The 19,727-nt window shown below is 50.2% G+C and overlaps 1 protein-coding gene across 2 annotated transcripts in view; it reads right to left on the bottom strand.

The window, feature by feature from the left end:
* Nucleotides 1–13,849, bottom strand: part of FURIN (furin, paired basic amino acid cleaving enzyme) — a 216,003-nt gene extending 202,154 nt beyond the window's left edge. For both annotated transcript variants that reach the window (XR_010790390.1, XM_066592733.1), the window contains exon 1: nt 13,142–13,849. The gene's annotated coding sequence lies outside the window, so the exon portion shown is untranslated. The remainder of the gene's footprint in view (nt 1–13,141) is intronic.
* Between the last annotated feature and the right edge of the window lie 5,878 nt (nt 13,850–19,727).

Here is a 19,727-nt window from a genome sequence, read left to right as displayed (position 1 = left end):
ATTATACGCGCGCGCGCAGACGCACATTATACGCGCGCGCGCAGACGCACACTATTATACGCGCGCGCGCACAGACGCACACTATTATACGCGCGCGCGCACAGACACACACTATTATGCGCGCGCGCACAGACGCACACTATTATGCGCGCGCGCACAGACGCACACTATTTTACGCGCGCGCGCACAGACGCACACTATTTTACGCGCGCGCGCACAGACGCACACTATTTTACGCGCGCGCGCACAGACGCACACTATTTTACGCGCGCGCGCACAGACGCACACTATTTTACGCGCGCGCGCACAGACGCACACTATTTTACGCGCGCGCGCACAGACGCACACTATTTTACGCGCGCGCGCACAGACGCACACTATTTTACGCGCGCGCGCACAGACGCACACTATTATACGCGCGCGCGCACAGACGCACACTATTATACGCGTGCACAGACGCACACTATTATGCGCGCGCGCGCAGACGCACAGACGCACACTATTTTACGCGCGCGCACAGACGCACACTATTATACGCGCGCGCACAGACGCACACTATTATACGCGCGCGCGCACAGACGCACACTATTATACGCGCGCGCGCACAGACGCACACTATTATACGCGCGCACAGACGCACACTATTATACGCGCGCGCGCAGACGCACAGACGCACACTATTTTACGCGCGCGCACAGACGCACACTATTATACGCGCGCACAGACGCACACTATTATACGCGCGCGCGCACACAGACGCACATTATACGCGCGCGCACACAGACGCACACTATTATACGCGCGCGCACAGACGCACACTATTATACGCGCGCGCACAGACGCACACTATTATACGCGCGCGCAGACGCACACTATTATACGCGCGCGCACAGACGCACACTATTATACGCGCGCGCACAGACGCACACTATTATACGCACGCGCGCACACAGACGCACACTATTATACGCGCGCGCACAGACGCACACTATTATGCGCGCACAGACGCACACTATTTTACGCGCGCGCGCACAGACGCACACTATTATACGCGCGCGCAGACGCACACTATTATACGCGCACACAGACGCACACTATTATACGCGCGCGCGCACAGACGCACACTATTATACGCGCGCGCGCACAGACGCACACTATTATACGCGCGCGCGCAGACGCACACTATTATGCGCGCGCGCGCAGACGCACACTATTATGCGCGCGCGCAGACGCACACTATTATGCGCGCGCGCGCAGACGCACACTATTATGCGCGCGCGCAGACGCACACTATTATGCGCGCGCGCAGACGCACACTATTATGCGCGCGCGCAGACGCACACTATTATGCGCGCGCGCACAGACGCACACTATTATGCGCGCGCACAGACGCACACTATTATGCGCGCGCGCACACCCATACTATTATGCGTGCGCGCGCACAAACGCACATTATGCGCGCGCGCACAGACGCACACTATTATGCGCGCGCGCGCACAGACGCACACTATTATGCGCGCGCGCGCACAGACGCACACTATTATGCGCGCGCGCGCACAGACGCACACTATTATGCGCGCGCGCACACACACAGACGCACATTATACGCGCGCGCGCACACACAGACGCACACTATTATACACGCGCGCGCACAGACGCACACTATTATACACGCGCGCGCACAGACGCACACTATTATACGCGTGCACAGACGCACACTATTATACGCGCACGCACTATTATACGCGCGCGCGCACAGACGCACACTATTATACGCGCGCGCGCGCACAGACGCACACTATTATACGCGCGCGCACAGACGCACACTATTATACGCGCGCGCGCAGACGCACACTATTATACGCGCGCGCGCAGACGCACACTATTATACGCGCGCGCGCACAGACGCACACTATTATACGCGCGCGCGCACAGACGCACACTATTATGCGCGCGCGCACAGACGCACACTATTATGCGCGCGCGCACAGACGCACACTATTTTACGCGCGCGCGCACAGACGCACACTATTTTACGCGCGCGCGCACAGACGCACACTATTTTACGCGCGCGCGCACAGACGCACACTATTTTACGCGCGCGCGCACAGACGCACACTATTTTACGCGCGCGCGCACAGACGCACACTATTTTACGCGCGCGCGCACAGACGCACACTATTATACGCGCGCGCGCACAGACGCACACTATTATACGCGCGCGCGCGCACAGACGCACACTATTATACGCGCGCGCACAGACGCACACTATTATACGCGCGCGCGCAGACGCACAGACGCACACTATTTTACGCGCGCGCACAGACGCACACTATTATACGCGCGCGCACAGACGCACACTATTATACGCGCGCGCACAGACGCACACTATTATACGCGCGCGCGCACAGACGCACACTATTATACGCGCGCGCGCGCACAGACGCACACTATTATACGCGCGCGCACAGACGCACACTATTATACGCGCGCGCACAGACGCACACTATTATACGCGCGCGCGCAGACGCACAGACGCACACTATTTTACGCGCGCGCACAGACGCACACTATTATACGCGCGCGCACAGACGCACACTATTATACGCGCGCGCACAGACGCACACTATTATACGCGCGCGCGCACACAGACGCACATTATACGCGCGCGCACACAGACGCACACTATTATACGCGCGCGCACAGACGCACACTATTATACGCGCGCGCAGACGCACACTATTATACGCGCGCGCAGACGCACACTATTATACGCACGCGCGCACACAGACGCACACTATTATACGCGCGCGCACAGACGCACACTATTATGCGCGCACAGACGCACACTATTTTACGCGCGCGCGCACAGACGCACACTATTATACGCGCGCGCAGACGCACACTATTATACGCGCACACAGACGCACACTATTATACGCGCGCGCGCACAGACGCACACTATTATACGCGCGCGCGCACAGACGCACACTATTATACGCGCGCGCACAGACGCACACTATTATACGCGCGCGCACAGACGCACACTATTTTACGCGCGCGCGCACAGACGCACACTATTTTACGCGCGCGCGCGCACAGACGCACACTATTTTACGCGCGCGCGCGCACAGACGCACACTATTTTACGCGCGCACGCGCACAGACGCACACTATTATACGCGCGCGCGCACAGACGCACACTATTATACGCGCACGCACACAGGCGCACACTATTATACGCGCGCACACACAGACGCACATTATACGCGCGCACACACAGACGCACACTATTATACGCGCGCGCACACACAGACGCACATTATACGCGCGCGCACACACAGACGCACATTATACGCGCGCGCACACAGACGCACACTATTATACGCGCGCGCACACAGACGCACACTATTATACGCGCGCGCACAGACGCACACTATTATACGCACGCGCGCACACAGACGCACATTATACGCGCGCGCACACAGACGCACACTATTATACGCGCGCGCGCACAGACGCACACTATTATACGCGCGCGCACAGACGCACACTATTATACGCGCGCGCACAGACGCACACTATTATACGCGCGCGCACAGACGCACACTATTATACGCGCGCGCACAGACGCACACTATTATACGCGCGCGCACAGACGCACACTATTATACGCGCGCGCACAGACGCACACTATTATACGCGCGCGCACAGACGCACACTATTATACGCGCGCGCACAGACGCACACTATTATACGCGCGCGCACAGACGCACACTATTATACGCGCACGCACACAGGCGCACATTATACGCGCGCACACACAGACGCACACTATTATACGCGCGCGCACACACACAGACGCACATTATACGCGCGCGCACACAGACGCACATTATACGCGCGCGCACACAGACGCACATTATACGCGCGCACACTATTATACGCGCGCGCGTACACAGGCGCACACTATTATACGCGCGCGCGCACACAGGCGCACATTATACGCGCGCGCGCACACAGGCGCACATTATACGCGCGCGCGCACACAGGCGCACACTATTATACGCGCGCGCGCACACAGGCGCACACTATTATACGCGCGCGCGCACACACAGACGCACACTATTATATGCGCGCGCGCACACACAGACGCACACTATTATACGCGCGCGCGCACACACAGACGCACACTATTATACGCGTGCGCGCACACAGACGCACACTATTATACGCGCGCGCGCACACACAGACGCACATTATACGCGCGCGCGCACACAGACGCACACTATTATACGCGCGCGCGCACACAGACGCACACTATTATACGCGCGCGCGCACACAGACGCACACTATTATACGTGCGCGCGCACACAGACGCACACTATTATACGTGCGCGCGCACACAGACGCACACTATTATACGCGCGCGCGCACACAGACGCACACTATTATACGCGCGCGTGCACACAGATGCACACTATTATACGCGCGCGCACAGACAAACGCACATTATACGCGCGCGCGCGCACACAGACGCACATTATACGCGCGCGCACACACAGACGCACACTATTATACGCGCGCGCACACACAGACGCACACTATTATACGCGCGCGCACACAGACGCACACTATTATACGCGCGCGCACACAGACGCACACTATTATACGCGCGCGCACACAGACGCACACGCACACTATTATACGCGTGCGCACACTATACGCGCGCGGGCACACTATTATACGCGCGCGCGCACACAGACGCACACTATTATACGCGCGCGCACACAGCCGCACACGCACACTATTATACGCGTGCGCACACTATACGCGCGCGGGCACACTATTATACGCGCGCGCACAGACGCACACTATTATACGCGCGCACACAGACGCACACTATTATACACACACGTACACTATTTACACGTGCGCGCGCACAGACGCACACCATTATACACACACACATGCGTGCACAGACGCACACCATTATACACACACATGCGTGCGCGCACAGGCACACACCATTATACACGCGCGCACAGACGCACACCATTATACGCGCGCGCACAGACGCACACCATTATACGCGCGCGCACAGACGCACACCACTATACGCGCGCGCACACTATTACATACGCGTGCACAGACGCACACTATTATACACACACGTACACTATTTACGCACGTGCACACAGACGCACACCATTATACACACACATGCGTGCACAGACGCACACCACTATACACGCGCGCACAGACGCACACCATTACACACACGCGCGCACACAGACGCACACCATTACACGCGCACAGACGCACACCATTATACACACGCGCACAGATGCTCACCATTGTACACGCGCACTATTATACACACGCGCGCGCACAGGCGCACACTATTATACACGCGCGCACAGACGCACACCATTATACACACACGTGCACAGACACTCACCATTATACACGCGCACTATTATACACACACGCACTATTATACACACGCGCGCAGATACGCACAGACGCACACCATTATACACGCGCGCGCACAGGCGCGCACTATATATATTACACACACACACCTCTTCCTTTTTTATACACATTTTTTGTACTTACCTGCATCCAATGTGGTCCCACTGGCAGGTATACCGGCTGCTCTCTTCTTGGGGCCCTCCTGCATACTTGGGCCCCTGATGTCTCCCCAGACCTGCAGCCATGAATAGAGTTAGGGCCGCTGAGAGGAGGTCAGCACTGACCAGGCTCTCACCATGCAGCTGCTCCTCGTCAGCGTGGCTCTCCTCACTGCAGAGATCATGTTCTCTGCAGTTTTCTTCCCTCCTCCGCGGCTGTTGTCAGTCTGCTATCGGCACTCCTCTATTACTGTCTGCACTAGACCGAACAAGCCGATAGAAGATCGTCTACTCACAGCAGCACGGAGGTGAGGGAACTTTCTGCACAGCCAGCGGGCTACAGAAAATGAGGCGGCGGGCCTTGTGTTTGACACCTGTGCTTTAGGGGCTTCCTAGAAGAGTTGAAGCGAAGGAAGAAACTAGTAGAACTTTGACACAACTATTAATATATACTTCACATACATATGCACCATGTTTGTTTCCTTCCCAATGGGTAACAATGGCAGACATGTGCAACAGCATGCAGTTCTACTGAGTGTAATCACCAAATCTGTTGGGAATAAGCAGGTTTTTTGATGCACGCTTTGAAGCCAAAACCAGGTAAGGATTCAAATAAAGACTAGAAGCAGTAACGTCTTCTCTCCTTTTTTCAATCCACACCTGATTTTGGCTTCAAAACCATGAATAAAACTTGCACCCGACGGATATGGCCCCACGTGGCTGCTGCCTTGCAGCAGCGATATGGCCAGAGCCCCCCGCCAGTGCTGCAGGTCTACACAACTTGTTAAACTAATGGTGGTTTCACATGTAGCATGGATGCTGCAGCGGGTTTTGCTATGGAAAATGATGCAACATTTAAGTACAAACCATGTGAAGGGGAATTTTTTTAAAAGGCTAAGGCCTCATGTCCACGGGGAAAATCAGGCCCGCTACGGATTCTCCATGGAGAATCCATAGCGGGTCCCTCCTGCCCCGCGGACATGAGCGCTGAAAATAGGAATAAATCAGAATTAACTTACCTCTCACACGCTCCGGATACTTCCTTCGCTGCAGCGTCATCTTCTCTGCGTCGCGGCCGGATCTTCTTTCTTCGGCTCGGCAGATGCGCATGATGACATCGGTGACGTGCCCCGCGCATGCGCCGGGCCGAAGCAAAATGATTCGGCCGCGACTGAGAGAAGATGGCGCCGCGGCGAAGAGAAGAACCGGAGCGTGTGAGTAAAATCTGATTTTTGTGTCCCGCGGATCCGGACGGCTTCCATAGGCTTCAATAGAAGCCCGCGGGAGACCCGCATGAAAATGGAGCATGGTCCAGATTTTTTCATGCTCCATTTTTTTTTAAATCCCTTTTATTGACGATCCGCGGGTATTTATCTACCCACGGGTGGTCAATGCATCCCTATGGGGTGCGGATCCGCGGGCGGGAGAAGAGTTAAAATCAACTGCGGATTTTAATTCTTATTTTGCCCGTGGACATGAGCCCTTAGAGGAACTGTACCAAGATTACAAGGTACCCCTTATTCACAGGATAGGGGATAACTTGCAGTTTGGTGGGGGTCTCACTGATCCTCACCGATCTCGAGAACAGGGGTCCTGTGTCCCCCCTCTGCTTGATACTTCAGCAGCGATATCAGAATGAATGGAATGCTGGCTGACCATGCACGGCTGGGGCTCCATTCATTTCAATGGGGCTGATGTGAATACTCAAGCACTTGCCGCTCCGCTATCTCCACAGTCCCTCTAAAAGTAAGTGGATGGTTAGTGCACTTGTATGAGCAGCTTTCCATTCGTTCAGTCTCCTCCTCACTGCAGGGGGCTGGATGCAATAATCCTGCAGTGAAGATGGGGAACAAGGGACCCACATTCTCAACAGGGAGACCCCAATTGATCAAGTTACCCCCCTATCCCTTTTATAGAAAGGTGGTTTTAGGCAGGTTGCAGAGCCAAAATCGACTTACAGCTGATAGTCACTAAGGCCTCTTGCACACAGGCGGAAATTCCGTGGGGGGGATTTCCTGCAGAATTTCTGCCCGTGCCCGCTGCTATATGATTGCATTAGATAATGCAATCCTATTTAGACAGCCACGATTTGACCACGTGAAAACTCGCGCAGTAGACAAATTGCAGCAGGTCCCATTTCTGTGCAAGCCTCGCAGAGGCCCGCACAAGAACGTCACAGCTGACGCGCCGGCTCCGCTCTGCACATGTGCCGGCTGGGTGGCAGCCGACACAGAGCGGAGGAGATGCCAGGAGGTGGTGAGCGCCAGGGTCACTGCAGAGGCACGGCTCGCATCCCGCTGTGAGAATTCTTGCAGCGGGATCTGACCCGGCCGTCGGTAGGAGACCTTACTTCAGCATCAAGCCATGTGGCCCTACGTCACTTGTTTTTACAGTGCTTACCATTCTGTAACAATATTCTGATGCGGATCAGCACCATTACTGTGATAACAAGTTTATTTTTTTGCCATTTTTAAAAAACTATTGACTCCATTGCTGCATTCTAAGATCGATAACAGTAACCGAGCTCTTTGATGGCTTGTTGTTTTTAAGGAAGAGTTGTGGTTTTTAGTGGTACACGTGATATTAAAAAAGCAATCCAAAAGTCACATTTTTTGGGAGTCAAACAAGAACAGCAATTCCAGAATTACTTTGTAAAACTATTTTTAAGAGCTTCGCCAACTGAGAGAAGTAACAAAATACTTTCATTGTTTGTGTTGTTACGAATGCGGTAATACTGCTTAGGTGTTGATTAAAAAAAAAAAAAAAAAAAAAAAAGGTATTTCAGCCATTATAAAACACTTTTGTAGGGATTTTTTTTTTAAATCTTTAAAAACCGGAATTTTCTTCTTTAAAGGAAACTTTAACTTTGACTTTTTTTAGTTCCTAAAGGGGACTTTAGATGCAATTGTTTGATCGCCAAAATAGTACACTGCATTCGGGTCCATTTAGACAAGACGAATGTCAGGCAAACAATGCAGCATAAATCGACGATGAGCTGATCGCTCATCGTTCAGTGTAAATAGTGGCCGTTCACTACTGAACAGCCGCTGTGTTATGTCAGTGGAGAGGTGCAGGGGAGCGAGAGGAGTGAAATCTCCTGCAGCCTCTCCGCTGTGAGGCATTGATACTAGCCCCTGTGCAGGTGCACGGGAGCCAGTATGTGCTGGGACAAGCGTCAGGCATAGTTCGCCCAACATTCGTCCCGTCTAAAAGGCCCTTTACGTATGAAGTGCATTCTGCTATGCCCATGACAGCAGCCTACTAGACTCCACAGGAGGCAGGGCCTAATAGGCTGAGTTACATGGCAGACTTGGAGGCTTTTGTAATGCTTCCGTCTGCCACGGGAACCTATTGGTACTTTGTGATTGAGTGCTGCAGTTGCTACCGATTGTGCACATAAGGGGTTAAACAGCTAGAATCTGAGGTTTCTCCACTACTGGCTGTTAGAGCAGGAGTATGGCTACCAGTAGTCAACCAAGTCACCGCCTTACAAGGTTTAAAGCCCAATAGTAAGCTCATTAAAAAGGCATATTGCGGCCTTTAACGGGGTTAGCCCATCTCATCAATCCCTTACTATAGCCCCATTTGGCCCTATGACGTTATAGATGGGGAACGTCATCTACTTGCCAGTGCAGAGAGCAGTGGACAAGCATAGTCAGTCGCGGAACGGACGGCTTCTATTGACTTCAATGGAAGCCGTCAGTGTGGAATCTGCGCCAAAATAGCACATCGCAATTGATTTCTGCTCGTAGACAGGGAAAAGCGATTTTCTATAGCATGTCTATGGGCAGTAGTTGCTGCAGAATAGGGGGCGGACGCCTGCTCCGGATTCCGCAGTGCAAATACACCAGTGTGCATTGGGCCTTTCTTGAACAGATCTTGCACTCACCCTTGTGAACGAGGGGATTGGTTTTGAAGAGACACAAGAAGTGTAACCCGACCACGTAGTTAACGAATTGTTTATTCATGAGCTACATAACAAGCCAAGTTCAATAGCTGAGAGCCATTTCGTACGTCTGAACAACTTTGTGTTAAGCTCTTCCTCAAATGTCTCATGAAAACAGTGTCAATACTATTATGCTGAAGAGTTGGCCAAGCAATCAGAAGACTTTACATTGTTACTATTTTTTCCCCCCCTTTCACATTTGGTTGTTAATTCTGGTGGCATTACGATATTTTGCACGGCACACTGAACACGCCGCCATTGATTCTGGTAGGAGCGCTGCCACACCATTCAATCTCTACAGGAATGATGAAAACAGCCAAGCTCATCAGTCGTACCCGCCGTGATATATCATTTATCACCTATTTAGCGGGTGGATGATATACGCTTGAAGCCTCTGTCTACGGCTTTCTTTGCATCAGGCCGCATGCATGGGGGCGGGGCGGATTCTGCATGCAGAATCCAGCTCTGGCAGCAGCGGTGTCTACACGTACTGGCTTTAATCCTCTTGTTTCTGTATTGTGGATGGGCCACACACCTCGCCGTCGGACATGCGCGTACAGACTTTTTATTTTTTTTAAAAACTCTTGCCTTTCCTGCAGAATCCGCGGCCCGTCGGCAATGTAAATTGCAAATGGGCAGTGGGTCGGACGGCTTTCATTGACTTCAATGGAAGCCGTCCGTGCAGAATCCACAGGAAAATGGAGCATGCTGTGATTTTTCATCCGTGAGCAGAAACCGCAATTGGTTTCCACTCATGTGCGTGAAAAATCACTTTTGCTGTATATGCTATGTGCTGCATTTGCTGCAGAATCAGGAGGCGGACGCCTGCTCCGGATTCTGCAATCCAAATCCCCCCCCCCCATGTGCATTCACCCTACGGGAATGTATTTGCTTCTAACTCCTCTCTGCAACCCTGAAGACTTGACTTTTTTGCAAGGTCAGTGTGCCAGGGGTTGTCCATTGAGTCATCGGTTGACTATGGATTCATGTGAGAGGGGTGACCATGTCAAGGATCGGGGTAACTGTAGTGTTACAGAGTCAGTGTCTTGGAGCAATCATATAGTAGAGAGTGGCAGGAGTGAATGTGCAGCCATCAAGTCTTCTTCTCAATGATGGGATGAATTCCGCACAGATATGCGTGATAAAACCAGTTTCAAAATTAGCGCCAAATGGTGCGAATTTGGAGGCAATTTTCCGCTGCAGAATGCCCGTTGCGAACATTTAGCTGCAAATTAGCCCCGTGTGGACCCAGCCCAAGTGTTTAAATACGGTTGCTTAACAGTCACCCAGAAGACTAACAGTGTATTACACCATGTATAGAAGCAGCCTTAGCTGAGGACATGAATGTTGGCGAGAACCCGTTGTGTACTTTACGCTCCTCGCTGTGGGTGGCATGAAGTAGTGACAGACAATGATTCCATCGGATGTAAGCGATCCGCCATTTATGGGGTAATGTGCAGTGCTTTGTAAGAACCTACATGTTGTCCCCATCGCTTCCAGCAAGAAACGAGTCCAGCTTATTCAGGAGGCACCGCTAACCCCCTGTGATTAACAGTCTTGTCAGTATACAGTATAATAGCTGAAATCATCCTATCTGTCACTACTTCATGCTCAGTGAGGGCAGCATAGACTACATGACAGGTTCCCTTTAAAGAGGCTCGTCTCACTGAAACATCCCCTTTCCTATAGATGATGGCACCATAAAGTATCAGTGCCTCCTACTCTGGAGGGCAGGGAAGGGAATTGAATGTTATAAGCTTTCCTGCAGGTATTTTAGGATGGCTCCTATACCTAAAGCTGAATTAATCAGATTTCTTCATTAGGTTTGGGTTCAAAGTAAGCGGTGCCCACAGACCTGCTATAGCTGCCATTTCTCCTGAATTCTCTAAACACACAAATGCTCAGTTTGGACATTTAAAGGCCCCCCAAACACAGTTTGGACCACTACTGTCTAATATGTATCTAATCAATACAATAAGCAAACACCTCTACTATTTACAAATAACTGGTTTGTTTTAGAAACTTCCATAATAAACTGTAGAAACAACCTGAAAAAAGTTCATCATCCACAACAGATTTCCAAGCGCACCACTTCTCCAACCCCATCAAATCCATCTCCCCTCCACTTCATATAGAAGCTGTAGAACGCGGATCTCAGTGATCGGATATTCCATTAGGAGAAAAGCGAGAGCTACAATCACATATAAACATATAGGCAGGAGCGCAGGGTTAATACTACAAGTACACCAACAGAGGAGATCGGACCCTCGTATTAAAGTTCCGTTCCTTTAAAAGCATTTCTTCTCCTCTTCCAAGAAAGTCCAAGACGTAAACTCCAGGATAAACACACTTAACGTTTCCTCCGATGAAGGTATACGAGAAAAGGATTGCGAGGACAGAGACGAAAGCCTGGCGTTCAGTAAATATAAAGTATCACAATCACGAAGAGACTCATTTTTCCAGATGATTACCAAAATAGAGACATGAGGAAAGAAGCTGTACATGTGGCAGGGAAAATAGTACAAGAAGTCAACTTCACCCTCAAGACGCAGCACTACTACTGAGGAGTTGTCTGGAGCCTTATCTTTACAAAACAATGCCATACGGCTCCGCTTAGTCAGAGAAGCCAAATTACATGTCAGTAATAGCAAGAGAAGGATTTCACAGAGGAGCCGAGGGCCAGGGATTCCGGAAGAGCAGCTACTACTAGACAGAACAAGTCCTACTACACGGTCACACGCAGGACTTGGCACATCGTCAGTCCTGCTGGACGGCTTTCCACACTGGTATGGCCTGACCATGGAGAACCTTATACAGCACGACGCATGCCAATCACTACAGTGGACAGAGAAAGGTCTTGCCGAGGGGGTAATAGACACACTGGCTAAACTCAACCAAGGCCAATTATGTATCAGGAACAAATAAGGGGGATAGAACACAATAGGACACCCCAATAAGGGACAGGCAAATAACTTTCTAATCAACGCAGCAACTACCAGCAAAACACCCCAACAGTCAATAATATACCCCATAAAAGGTAGTTACTGCAGCACAAGGGGCAGCACAAGGGGCAGTTGGGTGTGAAAGTTACTGTAGGGTTGTCAGTTGGGGTATTGCGGTATATTATGGAGGAGTCATTAGCAGAGCTCTGCTCAAGCAACACCACTAATTATATATATATATATATATATATATATATATTAATTAAATGCCAGATCAGCAATAAGCAACTAAACAGTATAATAACTCTCGGATAGCACCTTTCCAAGAATGCGATTGGCATAGTACTGTGTAAATAATGCCCCATGGCACCAGCACCTGGTATAGGGTAGTGAAATAAAAGTATTGCTAGGAGAATAGTTATAGACCATCTCAGTATACAATCTTACAACCTAGCAATAATTCTAATCTACTCGCTAACCCATCGGAAATCCTGATCTATAACCCATCAGCAACTACTCCCTTCCCACTAGTCCCATGTGCCAGTGGTGCCCAGTATATCTGTGCCCCCTAAGTCATGGGCACACAACAGTACGACTCCCCCAACTACGTTGTCACTTACCCCGGAGGTGATCGGCAGGGATCGCTCCTCGCACTAGACTGCAGCGCCGAGCGAGGCCATGTCCCCCCGCCTGTCATGTACCGCCGGCTCCCGGAGTCCAGAAGTTTTCCTCCCTGCCGGTCCCGGACTGTCCAGCTCCCTCTTCCTCCTCGTTCTTCTTTATGTGGGACGCAGGGGGCAGCGTCATCCCCGTCAAAGCAGTCCAGTCTGCGAACCCCCGCCCCTTCCACAGCCCGGCCGGGGGCGGGGACGAGTGCCAGGCTGCTAATTACTACGGGCGCACGCCTTGTGCGAGTTTCTTGGGGAAGTCGCTGCACGGTCACCTGGCTCAAGTGTTAGAAGCAGGAAGGAGCCGAGCTGCAGCCCCACCAGCCCGGCGCCACATGCCGGTCCCCGGTAATCACCCCAAGCCCTCCCTCCCCCCCATCACCCGCTCCTCGGGCCCCGGCAGCTCTAGCGGTGTGCGCGCGGACCACAGAGCCGAGAAACGGAGCAGCTGGGCAGGCGGAAGCCGCGGCGGGGATGTCAACAACAGCGGTGGCGGCGGCAGCATGGAAGAGGGGGACCGGCGCTCGGCTTCCTCCTAATCCTCCTCCTCTTCCCGGCGGCGCGCAGGCCTCTCGCGTCGTGCATGCGCGGCCTGGCAGCTCCGGCTCCCCCCAGCCGGGGGGGTAATGGAGCTAGCTGTGTGCAGGCGTAGCAGAGCTGACTGTGTCGTTGGGTTCACTGTGATGCAAATGGGGGGATCGGGAAGATTGCCTGTCCTCTATAGGGACCCCTCAGAGACTTATCTAACAGGTGGCGAGGTTACCCATGGCAACCGCTCCGCTTCCGCCTGCTTCTATCAGTCTATTAGCAGGTGCATTTACTGTGTGTTCTAGGCCAGAATACTAATGTGCAGGAGATGCAAACTTTTGAGCAAGCCACTTATTTTTAAAAGGTTTGCCAGGAGGGGTTGTGGCCGCCCCGGACAGACAGAATAATGCATCATTTACGCCAGAACCGGGGTAAGTCACGTCAGGAATGTCCGCCTGGTCGGACGAGGCGTATTGTTCTGTCTAGGCACGCGGAGGTGCTGGGGATACGCGGAATGCACGAAAAGGTGCGCGCCTTTTCCTGTATTTAAGCAGATTGGCCCACGAAGACCCAATGTCCACGGGCGGATTTGATTTGCGAAACCCGCACGGCAGATCCACAGCTCAATTTACACATGCAGATTTGTGTTCCGGAGTGCGCATGCGGAAAACAAGTCGCAGCATGCTCCATTTTAGGGCGGATTCCATGCAGACTGCCTCAATTGAAGTCAATGGAAGCTGTCCGATCCGCGTCCCGTCTGCCGTTGGCACTGCGGATTCCACTTGCAGAATCTGACCCGCCGCAGACATGAGAACTAATCATTCTGACGAGTTCCGTTTATTATTTAATCCAAAAGAAAAATGATAACCTTATGGAAAACAAACCTAAAACCATTTACAAAGGTGCGTGCGACCGAAACTAGAACAGTAAGGGGCGCACAGCACATAAATAGGGGACGTCGCTCCCCTCCATGGAAAGGTCTAAGTACAATACATAATCAGAAACTGGTTACATTTCTATAATCATAACCAACTCAACATGGAGAACATGACTACAACAAAAAGGGGCAGGGTGTAAATTCAAATCTGAAGGGGATTGCGAGAGCCTAGTGGAGAGGGTACGGGCAAACACATCAGTCAGGTATGAAGGCAGCTGCTGGCATAATGCAAGAAATGCTATAAAAGAGTCTAGTCTATGATTGCATACCCATCCTCAAGTAAAAGACATTGCTGCTTGTCGCTGAGGAAGCTGCGCAGAGACCCAGCAATACACATGGAATGTGGATGTAGTGGGGTACTTGGGTTTATTTTATAAATAAAGATACTCACAAGATTCTCGGTTGTGTGCATGTACCCTTCGGCTAACTTTACATGGGCGAGTACGATATCGGGCCGTGCTTGCCAACATGCAACTTTTTTTATTAAATTTTTTTTTTAATTCCCCACCCCCCTTGGATGCGAGGCATCTTTATTTCAAAACCACCTCTCATCACTTTGGAGGGGGGCGATCCTCCCGCACAGCTTTCAGCCGCGGTGGAGGATCACAGAGTTTTTCCCCATTGTTTTCAATGGGATAACATCGCAGTGCACCTTGCCCATGGTGCGATGCTGCCACCAGCCCCATTCAAAACATCGGGCGATGCCAGGGCATGCTCAAAGATAGGACGTGCTGCAATTTGTTTCCTGCATTGCGATGTGGGAAAAAAATCACTCATTCTATATCTGATTTGGGAGATAGGGTGAACCACCTAGAGTCCAAAACGTGAGATAACTAGCTCCCACAACCAGCTGATGGACACGCAGTACAAGATGGCTGAAGACCCGGAAGCAATCAAAAATAAAATGGCAGACTTGGACCGCAACAGACAAAATAACCTTAAGCTCAGAGGCTGTAGCGGCAGAAGATTTGCGTAAATGCGTCCAACGCCTTATAAAAAGTCTATTACTAGATTCTAATCCTGAAGAACACCTTCTGGACAGAGTGCACACCCTACCAAGGCCTAAAACCATATCAGAAAACTCCCCCAGAGATGTGATCATACGGGTACACTCTTATCACATAAGAGGGATCTACGTCCTCCCTTCAAAGATATTAAACTGTTCGCCGACCTCTCGCAATCAACGATGTTAGCTGAGATAAGACTTTCCCCTAAGTCATCAACACTTAGAGGAAACAAAATCTTGTGCAAGTAGGGCTTCCTGACGAGGATCTCTATCAACAAAGGACACTCTTATGTTGTTACAAATTCCAACGAAGACCTTTCTCTCCTGAAGAAATGGGGTCTCCCTACACCCAGGGAAAGCTCCCCAACCCACGTGGCCAAAGACCGGTCTCAGAAATAGGCTACTAAGGCCCAAAGAAAAACACCAGCTAACCGCTAGCCCTAGATCAGGATTATAAGCTGTAACACACAGCAAAGACCTCATCACATCTGAGGAGGCACTATCCTTACAACGGCCGAACTTTACCTGCCCCAGGCACTGACCTTCACAGGATGGTTTCACGAGTACCCAAGGGATCCAGAAGATCCATTTTCTGTAAACCTATTTCGGTTGAATTTCTCAACTTCTAAAGTTGAAGGCATTTTAGTCCCAAACTCCCCATTTTTCCCTCAACGTCCCAAGAACTGATCCACATACTAAGAAGAGGCCGCTCAGGAGATACATGGATACTGGTCAGACCAAGATGAAAATGCAACTCTATGAGCACTCTAAGACAAGTCATGGACTTAAACCTCATCTCTACAAATGCAAGGGGTCTCAATTCACCATTTAAGGAGTCAGTGCTCTGGATTCAAAGGCCGATATCCTATCCAAATGCCCAACAATATACCACCCCAAATACCCCAGAATTATGATGACCAACAAGACCAAGAAGAAAGCGGGAGTGTTGGTGGCTATAAGGGATTCTGTAGACTTCCAGCTACTAAAAGAAGAGTCAGATGAGAAGGGAAGATACATAATTCTAATATGTAAAATCAACGGTTTCCTCATGACCCTAGCCAATATATATGCGCCTAACACACTGCAGATCTGTTTTTTGGGCAGAGCGGTGATGAAAATAAAGTTACAACAGGGTAACCTAATTTTATGCGGAGACATTATTGTGATATCAGATGGTGAGCTCGACTCCAGCAACAGGGGAAGGAGGACTACAACTACCTTGACACCCTGGCTGCACAGAGAGGAGTTGTATGACTCGTTTAGATGTGTGAATGCAGGCTCTAGGGAGTACTCCTTCTATTCGACTTGCCATGAGTCCTCGAGAATCGACATGTTTCTGGTAGATTTCCACCTTCTCTCCAGAATGCGGGGAGCGTCAATTGGAGTGGCATTATGGTCAGATCACGCTCCTGTGGCACTAGTAATACACCTGGGGCCCCAACCCCCTAATTTTAAGAAGTGAAGGAATAATACATATTTGATAAAATTACTAGAAATGGAGGAATACTTCCATTTCAACGACTCACCAGAAACATGTTGATTCATATTGTGGAGCGCTCGTAAATCACTTATTAGGGGAGGTATGGTGCAACAGGGGGCCATATATAAAAAGGAAAAAATAAGCTACTAAAAAACGCCATGTATGGCCTAGCAAACATAGAAAAAGAAATGCAAAAATCCTCTGCAGCTTCCTTACATAACACACTGATAGAGACAAGATTGAATGTGAGAAATATTATAGATGAACATGAAAAAAATTTGAAATCTCTCAAAACCACATACTCCATAGCCAACAACAAATACACCCAACTCATGGCTAAAAAGTCAAACAAAAAAGAATTAAAACAAAAATCCCCTTTCTAGTAGACCCAGGATCCGGAAGTAAAATGGCGAACCCCATAGAAATTGCAGAAACCTTTAGGAAATTTTATGCTGCACTATACAACCTTAAGGAGGACACTACTCTCCCCACCCCACTAAGGGCTCCTTCCCACGGACGGATTCTATTGAACTTAATAGCACAATGCTTACGGTGCAGAATTCCACACCGTAAAATCTCCCGTCCTCACCCGCGGCATGCTCTATTTGTCGCGGGTGTACACGCGGACGGCTTTCATTGCAGTCAATGGAAGCCATCCGTCACGCTATCTTCCGCTGCAGCACAGTGGAAGATAGCGTGAAACCGCCTACCGCCAGCAGTGTCAAATGACGCGGCTGTTGCGTTATGTGACGCTGTGGGCGTGTCATGACGCGGCCGGCGCATCACGTGCTCTATTGCGCATGCGCCGAAGCTTCTTACGGGACGTAGGACGCCGTATCCGCAGGTAAGTATTGGGGTCTCTGGGGGGCGCCATGACGGAATTTCGCGGTGGAGCCCATCACGGCAGTGTGAAGCCGGCCTAAAGCAGAAATACACATTTTGAATCTGATCAGGCAGGCTTTGTAAAGGGGAGACAGACGTTGTATGCGACTAGAAGGGTCCTGGACCTAATGAGTGGAGTAGAAGGCTCCCGAATGCCTTCTCGGCTCCTCACCCTGGGCGCGGAGAAGGTGTTAGATAGAATTTATTGGGGGTATGCCTTTGCGGCCTTGAAATAGCTAGGCTTTGAGGGAGAAATCCTGGGGGCAATTGTATCCCTATATATTGCCCCATCAACTAGAATATTAATAAATGGAGTTATATCTAACCCTTTTGAAATCACAAATGGCACTAGGCAGGGATGTCTGCTATACTCGACCCCATTTATTTTTACTATGGAGCCACTAGCAGAGGTAATCAGAATGGAGAGTGATATCAAAGGTATTCCACTTTTGCTTGGACAACTCAAAATTGGGCTATTTGCTGATGACATAGCATTAATGTTGTTGTCCTCATTGGAGTCCCTGAGGGCCACTTTTCACCTCATTGCGTCATTTGGTAAAATCTCATACTACAAAATTAATCCGTCCAAATCCCAAATACTGGCTATTAACATCTCCGCCAGATTACAAGATCAAATCAAACGAGAATCTATTCGTATGGGAACCCTCCGGAATCCAATACTTGAGTATAACACTATCTCCCACAGATAGCACCATGAATCTTAATATTATCTCTCTGATTAGGGAGATACAAATTAGCATGTAAGATTTTAGCAGGGTGCAATTTTTCTGGTTGGGGAGGATTGACCTCTAAAAAATGATGCTCTTCCCACGAGTCCTGTATATATTCCGCACACTGGCCCTTTGGTGTTCTGTAAAATGAATCAACAATTTACAAAAACAAATTATGCCCCTCATTTGGGGTAAAAAAACGACCAAGGGTGGCTACATCTATAATGTACAGGCCTAGAAAGAATGGAGGTATGGGTGTTCCAAAAATAGAAGCATACTACAAAGCAAATCTGGTATTGCAACTCGGAGCATAGTGCATGAGTAGAGAGGAGATGGGTTGTCCCAACATAGAACGAGATGTAATGGGAGAGAGGCTACTCCGGAATCTTTTGTTGACGGCGAGCACTGAGCCCACCCTGCTAGTCCCAAAATTTCCCACTATTGAGGAAGCTATTAGTGCCTTGCTCCAAATTTTGCAAATTACAAAGAACCACTTTCCCAGGAAACTAGTGCTTTTGTCCATAGATATTCTAGGTAGTGAATCTCTCCATGCGGAGCTGGAAGAGCAAAGGATTTCAACTAGTGCTGGGTTTGGTAGACACATCAACCATCAAATCCTTTGATTCCCTACAAAAACAATATGATCTCTCTCTCTGATCGAATTCCTCCATTACGTGCAAATTAGAGACTTGTGGTCGACCTCCCTTACTGGAAAGATGTCTATTTACTTATACCTCTACAGATTTCTCTTTTACCCCCTCCCTTTAACTTAAGTTTAAAATTTATCTATGAAATCTTTTGTGGGGAAAGAGACTTCGTACATCACTTACAAAAGAAGACCCATATTCTGAACTGGGTGAGAGCCTTGGGGATATCCTTCTCCCCATTACAATGGAAAGGAGCTCACACATGGGCAAATAAAGCCTTATCTTTTGCAAGCTTATTGGAAGCACATTGTAAGGAGGTAACTCACT

Source organism: Eleutherodactylus coqui, chromosome 2 (genome assembly GCF_035609145.1).
Source record: "Eleutherodactylus coqui strain aEleCoq1 chromosome 2, aEleCoq1.hap1, whole genome shotgun sequence".
NCBI lineage: Eukaryota > Metazoa > Chordata > Amphibia > Anura > Eleutherodactylidae > Eleutherodactylus > Eleutherodactylus coqui.
Note: the sequence above shows the minus strand (reverse complement) of the source record. Positions and strands in the feature narration are given on the sequence as shown.